The sequence below is a fragment of the Cyprinus carpio genome, unplaced genomic scaffold (assembly GCF_018340385.1).
Source record: "Cyprinus carpio isolate SPL01 unplaced genomic scaffold, ASM1834038v1 S000006585, whole genome shotgun sequence".
Lineage (NCBI taxonomy): Eukaryota > Metazoa > Chordata > Actinopteri > Cypriniformes > Cyprinidae > Cyprinus > Cyprinus carpio.
This window is the reverse complement of record NW_024879238.1, coordinates 958,928-978,616: the sequence shown is the minus strand read 5'-3', so window position 1 is coordinate 978,616 and position 19,689 is coordinate 958,928. Positions and strand designations below refer to the sequence as shown.

Sequence of the window (19,689 nt, the reverse complement as noted above, 5' to 3'; positions counted from 1 at the left end):
AAATTTAAATTTTTTTAAAATATTTCAAAATTTTTATATTTTTTGGCTGTTTAATTTAAAAATTATCTAAAAAATAATTTAGATCTTTTGAAAATTTGGTCGTTTTTTCAAAAAAATTTAAAATATGTTTCAAAAATATTTAATACACACACACACAATATATAATATAACAAAAAAGGGAAAAAAAAAATAAAAAAAAATTATTTTTAAAAATTATAATTTTATATTTGTTTTTTAAAAAAAGGGTTTGGGTTGTAGATTTTTTTTTAAAAAATTTATTTTAAAAAAATCAATTATATTTTAAAGATATAAAAACAATTTTAACCTTATTCCTTTTAAAAATTTTTTTGGGAATTTTTTATAGTTGTGAAAATATAAATGTTGAGTATCATATTTTAATAAAAATTGAATTTTCCCAAAAAAAGTGAATTTCTATGTTTTAAATTTTGATTTTTGCGATGTAAAAACAATGAGATGTTATAACAGTTTAAAAGACTGGCCATAAAAATGATTAAAAAACAGTCTGTCCCCTTTTATCTCCCGTAAGTGGTCAGTGAGGGTGGATTAAGGGTCCAAACATATAAAGTGATTTAGAGATGAAGAAAAAAAAAGGGTTTTCAGAAAATGTGAGATGTTTCTGGGGGCTTTTGGGAAAATCATTTCCCCCCGCTGGAACAGGAAAAAATAAAAAATTCTGGAAACAACCGGGTCCCTCCCAAAAAATCTGAGGGGGGAGATTTGAGACTTTAAAACATGGTGATGGAGAATCAAAAATAAAGCTGAGCCCTTCAGTCAGTAAATGGAGATATGCCGGGGTTATGTGGGCGTCTGAGGCCCTCGGAAAAAGCGGGGGCTTGGGAAAAACCCTTTTCGTTTTGGGTGGCTCCGTCCCTGGGGCTGGTTTTGGAAGGAGATTTGGTCGGGCCCCGCGGATGAAAACCCAGGGAATCTTTTATATATATTATATAATATTATTATATTTTTATATATATATATATTTATATATATACATATATATGATGGAGGGTTTAAAAAGGTTAAAAAAATATATCACACAGGGTTGATTTGGGTTGTGGCATTAACTTTGATCATTTTTATCAAGGGAAAATTTTCCCCCGGCATTTGGGTTTTGGGAAAAAAGTTCACCCCCCGGGGGATTTTATGTAGCCCGGATTTTGGGGGTGTTGGTTTACTTTAAATCATGTTATCAAGTTTTTGACATCAGGTTTTAAATTTTCTATTTTACCTGTTTTTTTTTTTTTTTACGTGAATTGATGTCTTTTCAACATTGATTGGCTTTTGGAAGCAGTCAACATGAATGAAGCAAAGCATTCACTCAAAACTGATGAAAACGGGTTTTTAATGATTGATCAGATGATTGGTGAGATCTGAGCTGAAGCCAAAACCTCGAGGAAAAAGGGTGGGGAAAGCCTCCGGAGGAATTTCTAAAAACTTAAGCCAAAAATTTAAATGGGAAAATGATTTTTTTTTGAAAGGGAAGTTAATATCAATTTAAATCCCAAAATTCTTTTGGTTTCTGTGCATAAAAACGATCCCCCCAAGGGCCCGTTTAATTTTTCTGCTTCATTACAATTAAAAAATTTTTTGGTCCCGCAGCACGAAAAAACAGATCAGTAGCACCCGGGTATTTTTAAACAATGAACCCAAAAATACTTGTTGGGTCAAAAAAATTTCCTTTCTCTTTTTTGGGCCCAAAAAACATTAGGATATAAGTAAAAAATCATGTTTCCCAGGAAGAATTTTTTACATTTCCCACCCTTTTTATCAAAATTAATTTTTGATTAGTAATTTTTGCTTTCTAAAACCTTTATTTTAACAAATTTAAAAATGATTTTCTCTAATTTTTGAATTTTTTTTCACCCCCAGATTCAGATTTTTTAAATGTTCATCTCAGGGCAAATTGTCCTCTAACAAAAACCCTACATAAAAAGGGAAAAGATTTTTTAGCTTTCAGATTATGTAATAAATCTCAATTTCAAAAGTATTATGACTGGTTTTTTTGTGCTCAAGTCGCAACTGATTTCAACCAGAAGGGTATATTTCTCATCTCTCTGTTAGGACGTGGTTCTGCAGTGTCTCCGCTGGAGGCTCTCATCTCTCCAAATCAGAGGCAGGAGTTCCTGCGCTGCGGATCAAACATCAGAACACAAACAGCATGGCCAGCTTCAGCCCAGTCTGTTTATTAATGCAGTTCAAGTACTCCAAAAAAATTACATCTCTTTGCACAATACGTTCTGAAATGTTGCATTAAAAAATGTTCAAAGTGAACAAAAATTTAGGTACTGTATAAAGCAGTGAACATTAACAGACAGCGGTATTAATTTTTTTGTTTGTTTTTGGTTTCTTTTAATTCGTTTCTCAATTTTAGTGTTTGGCTTCTATTGTCACCCTGACTTCTGGACCTCGATTAAGACTTTTTTTCACAGTGCTTTTCCTCTAACAAAATTCCTCACCAAGTATACATAAAAAAACAAAAAAAAAGAAAAAAAAACAAAGGAAAAAGTCAAATACAGTCAAAATATTCTCACAGTCCAGACCGCCACAAAACCACCGAGCGGGTTTTTCTTCCTCGCAGATGGCAATCGCGATTGCAGTCGGCTTCTGGACTCCAATGAACGAGCAGCTAAAACAACAAGAATGAATAGTATCAAAACCAGCAGAAATCACTCCAGTTACTGTACAGAGTTCACGCATGTGAGGAAGACCAGTCCGTCTCCGCGATGATGATGATGATGAAGGTGCGTTTTCTGTCCGAGTCTGTAAACCAAAACATGTTAATGTGGAAGCTGTGAGAATCTCCGCTTTCCCATGATGCTCTCGCAGTGATTTCAGTCTTCCTGAAGTGACTGTATACCTTTCTGCAGGTTTTCTTCGCCGATCCCGTTCTTCTACAGTTAAACACACATTAAACTCCAGAGACTCGCGGTGCTCTTCATGCACACGTTCCTCATTAGTGCAGTGTGGTGGAAGTAGGGATGGTAGCATAGCGAAACCACTTTTTAACATTTAATCCTACAACATACTAGCATCTACTCGCCACTGCTAGTACTTATTCTATAGCTATTAGTACCTCTTAAAAAAAGATAACAGTACCTATTCATTAGAAATAAGTACGTATTCCACATGGTCCTGGCAAGATTTTTAATTTTATTAGTAAGATTTTTAATTGAGCTATACAGTGGCCAATCTGACAAGTTAAAACGGTCACAATATCTTTTTTTTTTTTACTCTATTAAGGTAAGAACAGTTACTAGTATCAATTACAAAAGACATATGTCTAAAAAATAAATACCTAAAAGTAGTGACTAATGTTTTTAAATAGTAAACATTCATTAGCTACTAGTACATACTTAGTTATTGTTAGCACATTATTGAAATGAATACTAGTCAGAACTGAAGTTAATATCTGAAGACAGCTCTCAATAGAAAAGTGGCAAACAATTGAAATGGGCTCTATGAACATCATAATAGTACTAGTCACAAACTGAAATAAGTAATAGTATCTAAGAAGTACTGTAACTTTAAAAAGGTTGCTAGTTAGCCCCCCCACCCACACCAAAAACTCCCTTATAATGATATACCAAGTACTAAGAGATGGACGAGCAGCTGGGAACAACTGGATAATCAATAATTACTATTTCTTATGTAATAACAATTAGTACCCCTAAATAGTACCTAAAATAATAAAGCACGAGTAGGCCGAAGTTTTCAGGTTTAAATGTTGAATGGCTTGCCATAGAGGTGTGGGAGCTATAGACAAACAAACACGAACGCAACACAGAATGAAGCTTGGTAATGGCAGACTGACACAGAGCCGCCTCCGTCGTTAGTGTTATTGAGTCCTGAGTGTTGTCAACAAAACTGCAACTGGAAATCTCTTTATATCGACAGTGACGAAGAATAATCTGGTTCTCCTACATCTATACAAGCTAATATTGGTTTCTCTTTATAGCGCAACGTCGGCTGAAATGGAAGGCGAAATGTGTCTTCTTCTGCTCTTATAAAATAAAATTCCTTTTTTCCGTGCTGGGGGGGGAAAGCACAATCCTTAAAAAAAAGAGTCTTGAGAGGAGTTTCATGAAAGGATGACAAAGAACACTCGACTAATCTACAAATACCCACCCGTAAACCTTGGCACTCGAGGTGGAAAAACAGAGAAATGCTGCGCGGATGGAGAGGAGGGCAGTCTGAGGAAAGCGTTATCGTCCTGGTGCTTCGGTAAAGAAGGCTCTCACGTCGCCATCTGGCTGCCTAAAAAAAAAAAAAAAAAAAAAACACAACCATCTGGTAGTTCCTACCCCGGGGGGGCCCTTTTTTTTTTGGTCTCTGGCGCTGGGCCTGGCGTGGAGCGGGCGCGCTGGTTCTGTTGAGCGTGTGCTGGTTTTCGGTGCTTGCTGTGCTGCTGCTGCTGGCTGAGCTCGTCGTCTCTTCCGAGTACCTTCACCCAGACAGACAAACATACAGACAGAGAATGGGCTTCAGGCATACACAACACATTGCCTTCCCCTCAAATACTCAGTTCTGAGATCACAGACCAAAACACCAACAAAATAATGTTCTTTGACTCCTTACCATAAGTCAAAAACCATTTTGATCAATGGTTTCTTCAGGCGATAATAAACTTTACCTAGGGTCAGAAAGTAAAGAAACTTTTCAACAGGAGTGGGAGTATAAAAATAAAGTTACAAGACTATCTATTTATTATTGGATCTTAAACATAAGATGTATCACTAATTAGTATTATTTCGAAGAAAGAAATACATTGTTAAGGTTATACTGAACCATACACTGAAACAGGGTATATATGAGTTCTGTAGATATTATACTTGTGTTACAGATTGTTTTTCTTAGATATAATCCGTGTATAATACAACTACAGTGTTAAAAAACTGATTGAAAATATTTGTTTTTTTGGTTGAAAAACACACACAACAAAAACTCATGTTAATTTACTTGTTGCCTACAGTCCAATGTATTTTATCCACCACTTAAACTGAACTCCTCTGATTGAGATAGTAAAATAAGACTAAGATGAGTATTGTAATTGGAGTGTACAACTACACTAAAATAAAAATGAACATTTTATAAGCTTGTTTTATGTATATACTTGTACAATTGACAATAATACAACAATATTTTAATAGTTATTTTCTTCAATTGTAAGAGTTCAAAGTTTTATTTTTTGGAGACAAGTTTGCAGAGAGACCTGTACGTTTCTGACAGGGTAGATTTGTTTAACAGGAAGCATTTTTTAAAATCCATGCTATGAAAAGCAGGAACTGCGGTAATCCTCTGTCCACAAACATGTGGGATATTGTGAAAAAAGTGTAACAATTGCATGCCAAAAGGCATGTTAACCTTGCAGCAAGAGACTGAGTGTACTGCATTTACTGTGAAGTGAGATGTCAAAGCACTGGCTATAGACACTTGAATACAGCGGTCTTTTCACTCTGGTCTCGGTGTATCCTACTGCAAAACCCCCACTGATTGGTTCCAACGTCTCAGTAATGGTGACGTGAGGAGATATGTTCCCTGCAGAGGTTGAGGAGGAGTCAGTTTTGGGGTTGCGGCTGGTCGTGTGAACACTGCAGATCTTAATGAAATCCATCCATCAGCATGTATGAGAGCGATTCCATCAGCGATAACTGCGCCACCAGATGAGCCTGGTGACATAGAATGAACTACCAACAAACGCTTAATAGGCAATAACACGTTATACCACTCTCGAACAGACAGAATAACACACTCCCAGAGATAGATACCGAATAAACCTCTCGGACACAAACGCCGAATAAACACACTCGGACACACCCGCCGAAAGACGGCTCTCGGTCACAAACGCCGAATAAACACACTCTGACACAAACTCCGTGCTAAACGCTTCTCGGGTACACAAACGCCGAATAAACGCTCCTCGGACACAAACAGCCGAATAAACACTCGATCTCGTACACATACGCCGAATAACCACACTCGGACCCCAAACCGCCGAATAAACAACACTCGGACACATACGCCGAATAAACACACTCGGACACAAACGCCGAATAAACGCTCTCGGTCACAAACACCGAATAAAACACTGGACACAAACGCCGAATAACACACAACTCGGACACAAAACGCCTGAATAAACGCTCTCTGACACAAACGCCGACTACAACACCTCTCGGACACATACTCAGACTAAACCGCTACTGCGTACACCAACGCCTGATATAAGGACGGCCTCGACACAAACGCGAATAAACCCCAAACCCTCTCGACACATACACAGAAAAAAAACACCTCGACACATACGCCGAATAAAACAATCTCGGGCACAAACGCCGAATAACACTCTCGGACACATACAACGAAAAAAAACACTCTTTCGGACACATACTCCGAATAAACACACCGACACAAACGCCGAATAAACACACTCATCGGACACATACACCGAAAAAACACTCCTCGAACACATACGCCGAATAACACACTCGGACTCTAGGGCCGAATAAACGCTCTCGGACACATACACCGAATAAACCTCTCGGTCACAAACGCCGATAAACACACTCGGACACAAACGCCGAATAAACACACTCGTACACAAACGCCGAAGAAACACACTCGGACACAAACGCTCGAATAAACGCTCTCGGACACATACGCCGAAAAAAACACTCTCTGTCACAAACGCCGAAAAACACACTCGGACCAGAAACGCCGAATAAACACACTCGGACACAAACGCCGAATAACGCTCTCGGACACAAACGCCGAATAAACCACTCTCGGACACAATACGCCGAATAAACACACTCGGACACAAACACCGAATAACACGCTCTCGGACACAAACGCCGAATAAACGCTCTCGGACACAACGCCTGAATAAACACTCTCGGACACATACAACCGAAAAAAACACTCTCGGACACATACGCCGAATAAACACTCTCGGTCACAAACGCCGAAATAACACTCTCGGGACACAAACGCCGAATAAACACTCTCGGACACAAACGCCGAATAAACGCTCTCGGACACAAACGCTGAATAAACACTCTCGGACAGTAACACCGAATAAACACTCTCGGTCACAAACACAGAATAAACACTCTCGGACACAAACGCCGAATAAACACTCTAGGACACAAACGCCGAATAAACACACTCGGACACAACAAACGCCGAATAAACGCTCTCGACACAACGCCGAATAAACACTCTCGGACACAAACGCCGAATAAACACTCTCGGTCACAAACGCCGAATAAAACACTCTAGGGCACAAAACGCCGAATAACACTCTCGGTCACAAACGCCGAAATAAAACACTCTAGGGCACAAACGCCGAATAAACACTCTCGGTCACAAACGCCGAATAAACACACTCGGACACAAACTCCGAATAAACACACTCGGGACACAAAGCCGAATAAACACCACACTCGAGACACAAACGCCGAATAAACGCTCTCGGACACATACGCCGAAAAAAACACTCTCGGACACAAACGCCGAATAAACACTCTCGACACATACACCGAATAAACACTCTAGGCCACAAACACCGAATAAACGCTCTCGGACACATACACCGAATAAACACTCTCGGACACATACACCGAATAAACGCTCTAGGCCACAAACACCGAATAAACACTCTGACCACAAACGCCGAATAAACACTGACACAAACACAGAATAAATACTCGGTCACAAACGCCGAATAAACACTCTTGGTCACAAACGCCGAATAAACACTCTCGGACACATTCACCGAATAAACACTCTCGGACACAAACGCCGAATAAACACTCTCGGACACAAACGCCGAAAAAACACTCTCAGGTCACACAAACGCCGAATAACACACACTCGGACAACAAACGCCGAATAAAACGCTCTCGGCACATACACCGAAAAAACACTCTCGGACACAAAACGCCGAATAAACACACTCGGACACAAACGCCGAATAAACACTCTCTCGGTCACAAACGCCGAATAAACACACTCGGGACACAAAACCCCGAATAAACGCTCTCGGACACATACACCGAATAAACACTCTAGGCCACAAACGCCGAATAAACACACTCGTACACAAACGCCGAATAAACACTCTCGGTTCACAAACGCCGAATAAACACACTCGGGATCGGTACGCCGAATAAACGCTCTCGGACACATACACCGAAAAAACACTCTAGGACACAAACGCCGAATAAACGCTCTCGGACACAAACGCCGAATAAACGCTCTCGGACACAAACACCGAATAAACACTCTCGGACACAAACACCGAATAAACACTCTGACACAAATGCCAAATAAACACTCTAGGGCACAAACACCAAATAAATGCTCTCTGACACAAACACTGAATAAACAGTTTGAAAGGCTGCATGTTCTGCTGTACAGTCACTGAGCCGCTTTAGACAGCACACCAGTAGCGCTTCAACGCATGAAAACACACACAATTATGTCAAAATGAGCGGTTTTGGCGAGTAACCTTGTGAACAGTCTTAAATGAGTTACAAAGTTTTAAATGACCGTAAAGAGTTGGGAGAAAATTGGATACGTGTCAGATCCGCGTCATATGCGTCAGGTTTTAAAGAGACAAGCTGATTTTAAAGTGAAACCTGCTGAAGTCTGTCACTGATGTTAATCAAAGAACAAAAGAAAAAGAGAAATACTTGGACTGTGCTAGTCGCTGATTACATTTTTTAGCTTAAATAAAGATTAATATGTATAGTTTATGCATATATAATATAGTTTATGTGAAGATTGTTTTAAAACCACTTAAATTAAAAGTTGTTATATATTTCAGAGTCTATTAAATGTTAAAAATAATGGATTTCAATTATACTGTAATGCTGAATGGCTATAATTAATAGGTAAAATTGAGGCAAAAAATGCACCAGCAGGAAAAATGAAAAAAATTGTAAATATGTTTAGTCATTGTAGTAGTAATAACTGCCTGTTTTTGCAAAAAGAGTTTGTGATTGTTGTAGTAATTTGTGAATGTTTTTGGTAATTGTGTTTGTTGTAACTGCCTGTTTTTGCAGTTTTAGGCCCTGGGTAAACGTATTCGTACCGTACGGTTCATGGGGCAAATTCCAAATGGAAGTAATCATTCCAATGCCTTTGAAGGGCAGAGCCCTGACAACGCAGCACGGTGTCCGTCAGCAGATGTTGCTGTTTTACTGGCATGTCTTTTTATTGTTGTTAGCATAACTGTTGCAAATAGACATACATTTTATATTTTGAAAAAGTTTTAAAATAACGCTATATAATATATGAAAACTAATATATATAAAACTTTTTTAAATATAAACGGTATATTTTTTATGCAGGTGTACGTCAGTGACATCTGCTGATCGACACCGTGCTGCGTTGACCAACAGGAACATCCCTGCCGAAGATAATGTGGTAATTACGTCGTTCCCCCTTGCCAAGTGCATTCCAAACGACTACATAATGGCACACATGTGCCCTGCTCACGTCCAAAGTCCCCAATCAAAGGCATTGGGATGATCTCTTCCATTTGGAATTTGCCCCGTGAGCTGTACGGTATGAATACTTGTACCGTTACAACCCCTAATAAACACTCATAACAACCGAATAAACACACTCGGACACAAACCCTGAATAAACACTCAGAAACAAACACAGAACAAACACTATCAGAATCAAACACTGAATAAAGACACTTAGACACAAACTCAGACGATCTGAGACGACGGGACACGCACCACAATCCACTCTGCAATGTTCTCATACAGCTCCGGGTTGAAGATGGCCTTCTTCAGGCGTGCCAGAGGACCGTCGGCGTCCACCAGACGGCACTTCAATGAAGACGTCACAGTAGCCCTTGAAGTCATTGCAGGGCGAGCCGGCCTGGAGAGTAGTGACCTTCTTATTGAAGAAGCGGGCGAGACGCTCGGATCCCGTGCTGCTGCAGGTGCTGGGGTTCACTGTGGACACAGGTTTGCATTGTGACAACATTTTCTGATTTAAACTAATGAAGTGTGTTGTGAGTAGGGGAGTATCTTTAATTTAAGCATGGTTATTTAATTGAGTGTGTGTTTATTGTACAGCTCTCTATGATATGTAGTTCTGATTGGTCAATCTTAGCATTAAGTAATAATATATTCACTGATAAAACACAGTCCTGTTTCATACAAATGCAACTGGCACCATCTTATGTTTCATTTAGTAATTGCACTGAAAAAATAAATGAATGCAAGTTACAGTATCATGCTCCAAACATTCCTGTGTATGCATAATATATACAAAAAACAATATGAACTTGATTAAAAAATCAGTAGTCTCCAATTTCTGGATAATACAGGAATGTGAACTTGGCAGCATGATCTTCATTAATGCAACATGTGCATTTGGTACTGATAATTACAATAATTCTATATTATTATTAATCATCAATTGATTATGGGAAATTGTGTTGTGTTAAAGCATTCTGAATCTTGACTCGATGGAAATGAAGCTACTGTAAGTACAGAGACGTGTAAGAAATTACAGTAATATGCAATGTAGAAATATTAGCAGTGTTTTAAACAGGGTTTCAGCAAGTTTTGTTCAATTTAAGCATTTTTACGAGCTTTTTAAGAAAGAACCTCAAATGAATAAATTAAAGGTAACACAATATGTCATTATGTTGTTAAAATAACTTCTACTGTATCTTCTGATCATACTGCAAAACGTGCTGCTCTTCAGTATTTTAGTCTTGTTTTCCAGTGCAACAAGTTTTCATTCCTCATTAGCAAATATTTGTTCTTGTTTTAATAGTAAACTCATGTCATTATGCTTAGAAAACTAGACTTCTTCATTTTGCATCTCCAGTAAACACATCTTGAATTAAGGATGTTTAGATATTTGAACTGTAAAACAAGGCAAAACACTGAGGAAGATGTCATTATTTTGCAGTCCATGCAGTATTTAATGCAGTGACTTCATGAATTTCAGATGTTCAGCTCTGATTTAAGAGCTCTTATTTTGTGGAAGAGTGCCACTGAAACTGTTTAAGACCTGCAGGACCCCTGTCTGAGTGTGCATATGATTATTGGTGATCTACATCACAATCTGAAGCTCTGTACTGACTTCTCTCCATGCAGCACACGTGGCAGAGCTCGGTCTCGTCTTTGCCGTCCACACTGGCACAGGTGCAGACCTCCAGGCCGTACTTCTCACAGATGGATCCGGAGCAGCCCTGAAACACAGAGCAGGAGTGAGACGCTCCATCGGTACATCGATACCATGATGAAACACCACAGAGATTTGACAATACGAGTCTTGATATACAGCGGTCTCAGTATCGATATCACGCACATGTACAGCAGTGGACTGTGCTTAATTTGAATACAAGAACACCTTTAAAATGGAGAAGAAAAGTGCAAGGTTTTCTGAAAAATAATGAATACAGAATAATTTATAGGCTACGACAAGGTTTAATCTGGCCGCAGAGGAACACAACTGGATTGCCTGATATAAAGAGACGCAATCCCCAGAACAATGATTTTTTAAAATATTAGAATGAGTACATTACAGTATAAGAGTACATTATTATCTTCTTCATGTAGGTCACTATAATGGTGATTAGATGTTTTCACAGCGCTGCGGGTCACTCAGTAGGTCACTATAAAGGTGGTAAGAAGTGGCTCACTGGCCGTGAAGTTGGCTTTGGGCTCTGAGGTGGGGCACTGGGCCGAGGCGCCGTTACACATGCCCTGATGAGCACACTCCGACTCCTCGCGACACTTCTCGTTCCGGCCCTTGTAGGAGCACTCGGCCCTGCAGCAGGGGCCCTGACTCGGACTGCACACACACAGCATATCAACACATTCTGGCATCATGCACATGCTTACAGTGAACTTCCACGACTTCTCACACAATATTCATGACCTTATGCTCTGCTACTTTACAATGAGAATAAAAATATTCTCAAATTTATCATAGCATGTTTATTAAAATGAATGACTATTAATGCTACTTCTTTGTTTTCTATGTTTTAATAAGTGCAAGCTGCAACTGCACCAGACGTTACTCCATGCAGAGAACATTTCATCACATCACTGAATATTGTCATTTAAATCAATAATATGAGTTCAACTCAGGGCCTGAATTTCATTTTGGAAACTATTTTGGTCTAACAGTAGAATTCAGGTACAAAAACATAAAAAAATTGAATAAACTATCAAATACAAAACAGATTCTTGTTTCAAAAGTTATTCAGTCAGCAGCAGTGAATGTTGTTTGATAATCATTAATGACAGACAGCACAGCTTTAATAATGCTGCACCCGACCTGTGTCCGAGGCGCTCCTATGGCGCTTTTCCACTGCACGGTACGCTTCACTTTTTGGGGTTTTTCCACTGGGTTCAGCACCTGGGTACTTTTTTTAGTACCACCTCGGTTGAGGCTCCAAGTGAAAACCGTACGGTTTACCAAAACATGACGTGTAAACTCTGCTGATCACGGATCGTCACTACCTGCGTCACTGAACTTGCGAATCAAACACAACGGTTTCGAATGAGCGCACCTTTTTTAACAACCAAAAAATGGCTGTTTCGTGGTCTATTGAGGAAGTACAGACGTGCCTCTTATTGATAGCAGAGGAGCGGATCCAGCAAGAGCTTGATGGGGCGACACGGTATAAAGTTTTTCAGCAGTAGTGGCGGCACAACTATAACAACATGTAAATAATCCCGCCCACGTTAAAGTGGTACTAAAACTGCAGTGGAAACGCAAACAGAGCCGAGCTGTGCCGAGCTGAGTCGTACCACGCAGTGGAAAAGCACCATTAGAAGTTCTGAACCTGCTTGGGCCTTGGGTTTTTTGGATCCAAATGGACCCGTGAAGACCTCTACCATGAATATGGATCCAACAGAAATCACGCTGGAGAAACACACTGAGCACTGAGTGCTGTACCTGCAGACTTTGTTGGGTTTGAGTTTGCACTTCCTGTTGTCTGGCTGATTGGCGTCGTAGCAGCACTCGTCTTTACACTGATCACTGTAGCCACAGTCACACTCCTCGCCCGGCTCCACCAGACCGTTCCCACAGATGGGCTGTCCAGACTCTGACACACACACACACACACACACACACACACAGTGTCAGTGCTCCAGCTGAAGATCAGGACTCACTCTCTCTCCGTAAAAAACCCGCCGCTCTGAGACTCACCTACGAAACAGCTGCCACTCTTCTTCTCCAGCACCTGGCTGATGTTCTTGACGCTGCAGACGGAGAAACTTGTTGTTGTTTCAGCTTGTCTCCAGAAGTGGCTCGAGCGTACATGATGTAGTTCCCTCGCTCTTTCTTATCCTGGCTCTTGGACTCGCCCGGAGTGCACTCCGACCCAGAGTCATGCTGTGGATCATCATCATCACAATAATCATCATCATCATTATCATATTAGGGATGCATCGCTCCGATACTGTAATTTTCTGCGGATCTGTTATCGGTCAGACGAGACCAATCAAAATCCGATATTGTGCGTATAGAAGCTGTTCTCGTAGTTCAATGTGAGGTACGGATTAATATTTAAGTCATTAAATTAAAGTTCACATAAACTCTTTCCACTGTGGCTGTCTGTCATCCTCCTCCATTCAGCACCAGAAACAGCTCCTGTGTCGCGTTCGGTTACTACAGTCAAAACCACCAAACTCTCTTAAGAGCGCACAGTAACTGAGGTTTAAAACTGTTCAGAGATAAGGCTCATTAAACTAACACACAGATTTAATACACTACGTATCAGTATCTCTTCCCTTTGTACTAGTGATGTCCGGTTTGTGAACCAATCGTTCGATTGGACCGGTTCTTCTTAGTGAACCGGTTGAATCAGTTCACCAAATCGGACTGAATCGTTTGAAATGGTTCGTGTCTCCAATAAGTATTAAATTCACAAATTACTTAAGTTTATTCACTTTTTTAACATGGCTGACACTCCCTCGGAGTCAAAAAAAAAAAAAAAAAACTATATCCTGGAGTAGTATTTCTTCTTTTCACTCAAACAGTGCACTGACTGAACTGCATCATCAGATACTCAGAATTTTCGGGATCGGATCGGTTCTGAAAAAATGGTATCGTTGCATCCCTACATCATAACCATCATCATTAACATCATTAACATCATCACAATAATCATCATCATCATCATCTTCATCATCACTAGGGGTGGGCAATATACGGTAGACATGATTTACCGGTAGAGATATTGGACTTATCGTCTCAATCGTGGTTAAATGCTCATGTGACATTACTGTGCTTATCGTTTGTATGCATTTTTTAAGCATTGCAGTCTAAAAAACAAGTGATTGGTTTGCACGCTTCTTTAAGTATTGCGGTTTAAAAAATTTTGGTTAGCTCTTAAAGTGACAGCAGTCTAAAATTTCTGCTGTCTGTCATTCGTGTTTTACTCAAAAACAACACAAGTGAAAATCTCTCACTCACTGCTCTTGACTAAATCACTTTTGGAACTTTAATAAAAAGAAATATATATTTAATTTAGACAGTGAAGAATATGCAGTTTTTATACATATTTTTTTTTTTTACAATTTAGTGTGTAGCATTTCTTATTTGTTTATTCTACTGTAATTTTTGTTCTGTTGCTTGTAATTAGTTTCTGATTCTTAATCACTGACTTTCTGCTTGTCTTCAGTGAGAGTATTTCTATGGTATCATGTTCTATGGTAAATGCTGAAAAACTATATTGTGATATGTATTGTTACCATGAAAAAAGTACTTATATCGTGATATAAGATTCTGTTCATCTTAATCACCCCTAATCATCATCATCATCATCATCAATCATTACAATCATCATCATCATCATCAAACTATATTGTGATACCCACCACTCTTTACACACTGAGATGAATTATAATCCTGAAAGTATTTAAATTTACATCAACAGGGTTTCTGCTGGTTTTATGAAGGTAAATTTAAGACTTTTTAAAGACCTTTTTAAAAACAAAACAAAACAAAAAATTATAAGGAATAAACTGAATTGAAACCTGTTCTGTCAATCTCCATTACGTTTTAATCAGTTCACAATAACAGCTTGAATATCTCTGCTCATAAACACTAGAATATGGACATAGCTTTTACTGTTCCTTCTGAACAAACTGCTGCTCTTCCTCAGTGCTTCCAGTGCATATGTCTGAAGATACTTACATCAAGATACATTTACATTTACTGGAGAAACTAAATTACATGTGTTTTATGAAAAATGGTCAACCAAGGACAAATAGAGTAAGAAAAATCAACTGAATTTGAAGGTTTGAATTTGTTCTTGTTTTAAGCAGAAACTGTTATATTTCTCAAAAAACAAGACTTTATAAGTTCAATCTGCATCTCCAGTATAGTTCTCTTGATTTAAGATGTTTAGATATTTGTACTGAGAAAGAAGACAAAAAGTCCCTTTTTTGGTTGTGAATACAATTATGCAGCATTTAATGACTTTAGAACTTGAAGACTTGAGACCTTTTTAAGGCTCGCAGAAACCCTGAATAAATCAAGGAATAAACTGTAAATGAAGTCTACTGTGTGTTGTTCTCAGTCAGATCTCCTCATGTCAGGGTGACTCTGAAATAAGACACAGTCTGGACCTTCCTCCTCACTCACCGGGGAACCGAAGTTGTGTCCGACCTCGTGAGCGAAGGTGATGTGTGAGACTTTGGGAGGCACGTGTGAGGCGTAGTTCTGCACCGTGATGATCCCGGTGTTCAGAGACTTCTTCTTGCCATCAGAATACAGCTTATTCTTCTCACAGATTCCCCCAGAGCTCCCTGAGAAACACACGGCAGCAGCATCAGAGGCCTGAGGGAAAACACTTCATCAGAGTGAACATCTTTATAATGCAGCACAGTTACCGGCTGGAGCGCCGACCCAGGCCAGACCCAGCACACTCCGTCATCAAAGTCCCCGGTCAGTGAAGACGTACGCCAGACAGTAATCGTCGTGCATTCTGCTCCGAGTTCAGCTCCAGGAACTTCTCCACACCGATGTTAGCGAAGCGGAAGGGGTTGGAGCGATCGCGCTCATCACTGGTGGTGTTTATCTGAGACGAGTCGAACGACACAACGCTGTCAGGAACCAGCTGCTGCGTCTAAAGCTATTAACAACTAACAACATTTGTGTTACTGAAATATACTATATATATATATATATATATATATATGAAATATATATATATTATATATATATATATATATATATATATATATATATATTGAAAAACAACTGGTTCAGCTAGTCGCTAATGCAACATTTCTCATTTTCATTAAGATGATCTGGAAGCACATTTCCACCACATTAGAAAAAATATCATGCTTTGATGAATAATTATGACGTGAAAATTTGTAATTATGAAATTAACACTTTGTATTATTATAATTGTGACGTATGTTTTTTTTTTTTTTTTTTTTTTTTTTTTTTTTACTTTTTATGTCATAATTTTGACAAAATCTGAAATGATGACAAAAAGTCAAATAAATGACATAAATCATAACTAGGAAATACAAACTTGAAATTAAGACAAAATTTTGACTTGCGTAATAATTCTGACTTTTTATGTCATAATGATTTAACCAAACGTTACGAGGGGCTTTCATAAAGTATTAAAATAAATTAAAAAATATATAGAAATATTTACCTAAAAAACATACCTACACAACAAAATGACTACAACTTTAACTGAAATGAAAAAGGAAAACTTAAACTTTAAATGTTACTGTTCCTATAACAGTATGTCAGTGATAGTATAACATCTGGAAGTGTTTTGAGCTCTGCGCATGCACTCATTAAATGTGAATCACCCGTATCCTCTTGACCATGAAGCTGATGTTGCGGATGCCCATGAAGTCCGTGCCCTGATAGATGGCATCGATGGCCTTGACGTGACTGGAGATCTGCGCGGGAGACAGAGCATCATCATCAGCATCACCACTCACTGATCTAGCCGTCTCAGGTCAGGACAGGACAGATCAGGTCAGGTCAGAACGGGACAGGTCAGGTCAGGTCAGGACAGGACAGGACAGGACAGGACAGGACAGGACAGATCAGGTCAGGTCAGAACGGGACAGGTCAGGTCAGGACAGGAGGGACAGGGGACAGGTGGGGAGGGGAGGTGAGGTGAGGTGTGGTGTGGTAAGGGGACAGGAGGTGGTAAGGGGAGAGGTGTGGTGAGGAGATGGGTCAGGTCAGGTCAGGTCAGGACAGGACAGGACAGGACAGGACAGGACAGGACAGATCAGGTCAGGTCAGGTCAGAACGGGACAGGACAGGTCAGGACAGGACAGGTCAGGTCAGGTCAGGTCAGAACGGGACGGGACAGGTCAGGACAGGACAGATCAGGTCAGAACGGGACAGGACAGGTCAGGTCAGGACAGGACAGGACAGGACAGGTCAGGACAGGTCAGGACAGGACAGGACATGACATGACATGACATGACAGGACAGGACAGGTCAGGTCAGGACAGGACAGGACAGGTCAGGTCAGGTCAGGTCAGGGTCAGAACGGGACAGGTCAGGTCAGGACAGGGAACAGGGACTGAACAGGTAGGTCAGGACTGGACAGGTCAGGACAGGGAGGTAACAGGACAGGTCAGGTCAGAAGGGGGGGGGGGGGGGGGGGTCAGGACAGGTCAGGTCAGGTCAGGTCAGAAACGGGACGAACAGGTCAGGTCAGGACAGGACAGATCAGGGACGGGACAGGACAGATCAGGACAGGACAGATCGGGTCAGACAGGACAGGTCAGGACAGGACAGATCGGGACAGGACAGGTCAGGTCAGAACGGGACGGGACAGGTCAGGACAGGTCAGGAGGAGGTCAGGACACAGGGACAGGACAGGTCAGGACAGGACAGGTCAGGTCAGAACGGGACGGGACAGGTCAGGACAGGACAGGTCAGGTCAGGTCAGAACAGGACAGGACAGGTCAGGTCAGAACGGGACAGGACAGGTCAGGACAGGACAGGTCAGAACGGGACAGGACAGGTCAGGACAGGTCAGGACAGGACAGGACAGGACAGGACAGGTCAGGACAGGTCAGGTCAGGTCAGGACAGGACAGGACAGGACAGGTCAGGACAGGAACAGGCAGGGCAGGGGGCAGGACAGGTCAGGTCAGGTCAGGTCAGGACAGGACAGGTCAGATCAGGTCAGGTCAGGTCAGGTCAGGTCAGGTCAAGTCAGAACGGGACGGGTCAGGAGAGTACAGGACAGGACAGGTCAGGACAGGACAGGTCAGGTCAGAATGGGACAGGAGAGTACAGGACAGGACGCACCTGAGCGATCACGGCCTCTCTGCTCGTGTAGTACTTGTAGAAGAGGTGATCAGTTTGGATGAAGAGCTGGCAGGTGTTCTTCTCCACCTGCGTCATCCTCTTCTTCCTCAGTAAGACGTGGTCATCTGTGGACGTGATCGTCTCCTGAGGGAAACACAGACGCCTCATCACCTGAGAGTCAGCAGAGCTTTCTCTGAACAAACACTGAAGCAGATGTCTGACCTTGAGCGGATCCTCCAGCGCAGACGCCTGATATCTCTTCATGCGCTCGAACACAGACGAGTCCGCACAGCCACCTCCCGGCCCATACCTGTGAGGATAATCTGATCAGGTGACAGAGAGGAACAAAGAAACACCATCAGAACCTGCTCAGAGCAGATGGACTTCATCATGATGTGTTATCAGACTCTGAGCAGATCACATGAGTTTAACTGGGATGCCCAATCCAGTCATAAAGACAGACGCTACAATTTAACATGAAATTTGCTAAAGTTTGGATGAATGAATCAAAAGTAGGTCAGTTTACTTAAATCTTGTCTGTGAATATGAAACCACAGAAACAGTGTTTAAATATGAATCCTGTGTTCTGTGTGTCTCTGTGTGAATGAATGAGCAGGCGCACAGTTTAGTGCAGTGGTTCCCAACCTTTTTCAACTCGCGGCCCACACAACCAAACACATGTTTGCGCGGCCCACTGCAAAAAAATGAACTGACCCCGCTATTGTTGGGTTAATAACTTAGTACTCAGAAGCTAGATTGTTAACTGTATTTACTGAATGAACTAGGGCTGTGCGATATGAAAAAAAAAAAAAAAAACCTATTGCGATTTCTTTGATCAATTTTGCGATTTCGATTTTAATCACAATTTTGACACACACAGATATGCTTTACAGTCATGAATGCATTTAGGATGAACTTGAAACTAAATATTTCCAAAAGAAAACCAATTAGAACTTTATCAAAAAGTTTCTAGAACAGACAGACGTCTCTAGAACAGACATAAGTCAAAATAATCACTATAGTAAAGGTGTAACAAAATTTCTAGACTTATGGCAAAAAATATAAATAAAAAAATCCTGTGTCCAGGGACTTTTTTTCTTTTTGCCATACATTGTTCATAGAGCTCATTAATTGTAGCGGTGCCTCAGGTGTTGAAATAGATTTGTTATAAATTATACAGGTTCACATGTAGGCCTACTCCGTCTGCAGTGCGTATACAGTATGTGTATGCGGTGCAGCAGCGAGAGCACATTAATGTAATGCGAAAGCACATTAAATTAATGCACAAGCGCGAATCTCTCTGTTCGCACGCAGATTTCTTTTGCTCTGTCACAAAACCAGACGTGCATGCTCAGATACACCCTGC

General features: G+C 40.6%; 1 pseudogene; it reads right to left on the bottom strand.

Annotated features, from left to right (window-relative positions):
• Window positions 1–9,725: 9,725 nt before the first annotated feature.
• The window catches only part of LOC122144056, a 30,531-nt pseudogene continuing 20,567 nt past the window's right edge, over window positions 9,726–19,689 (bottom strand).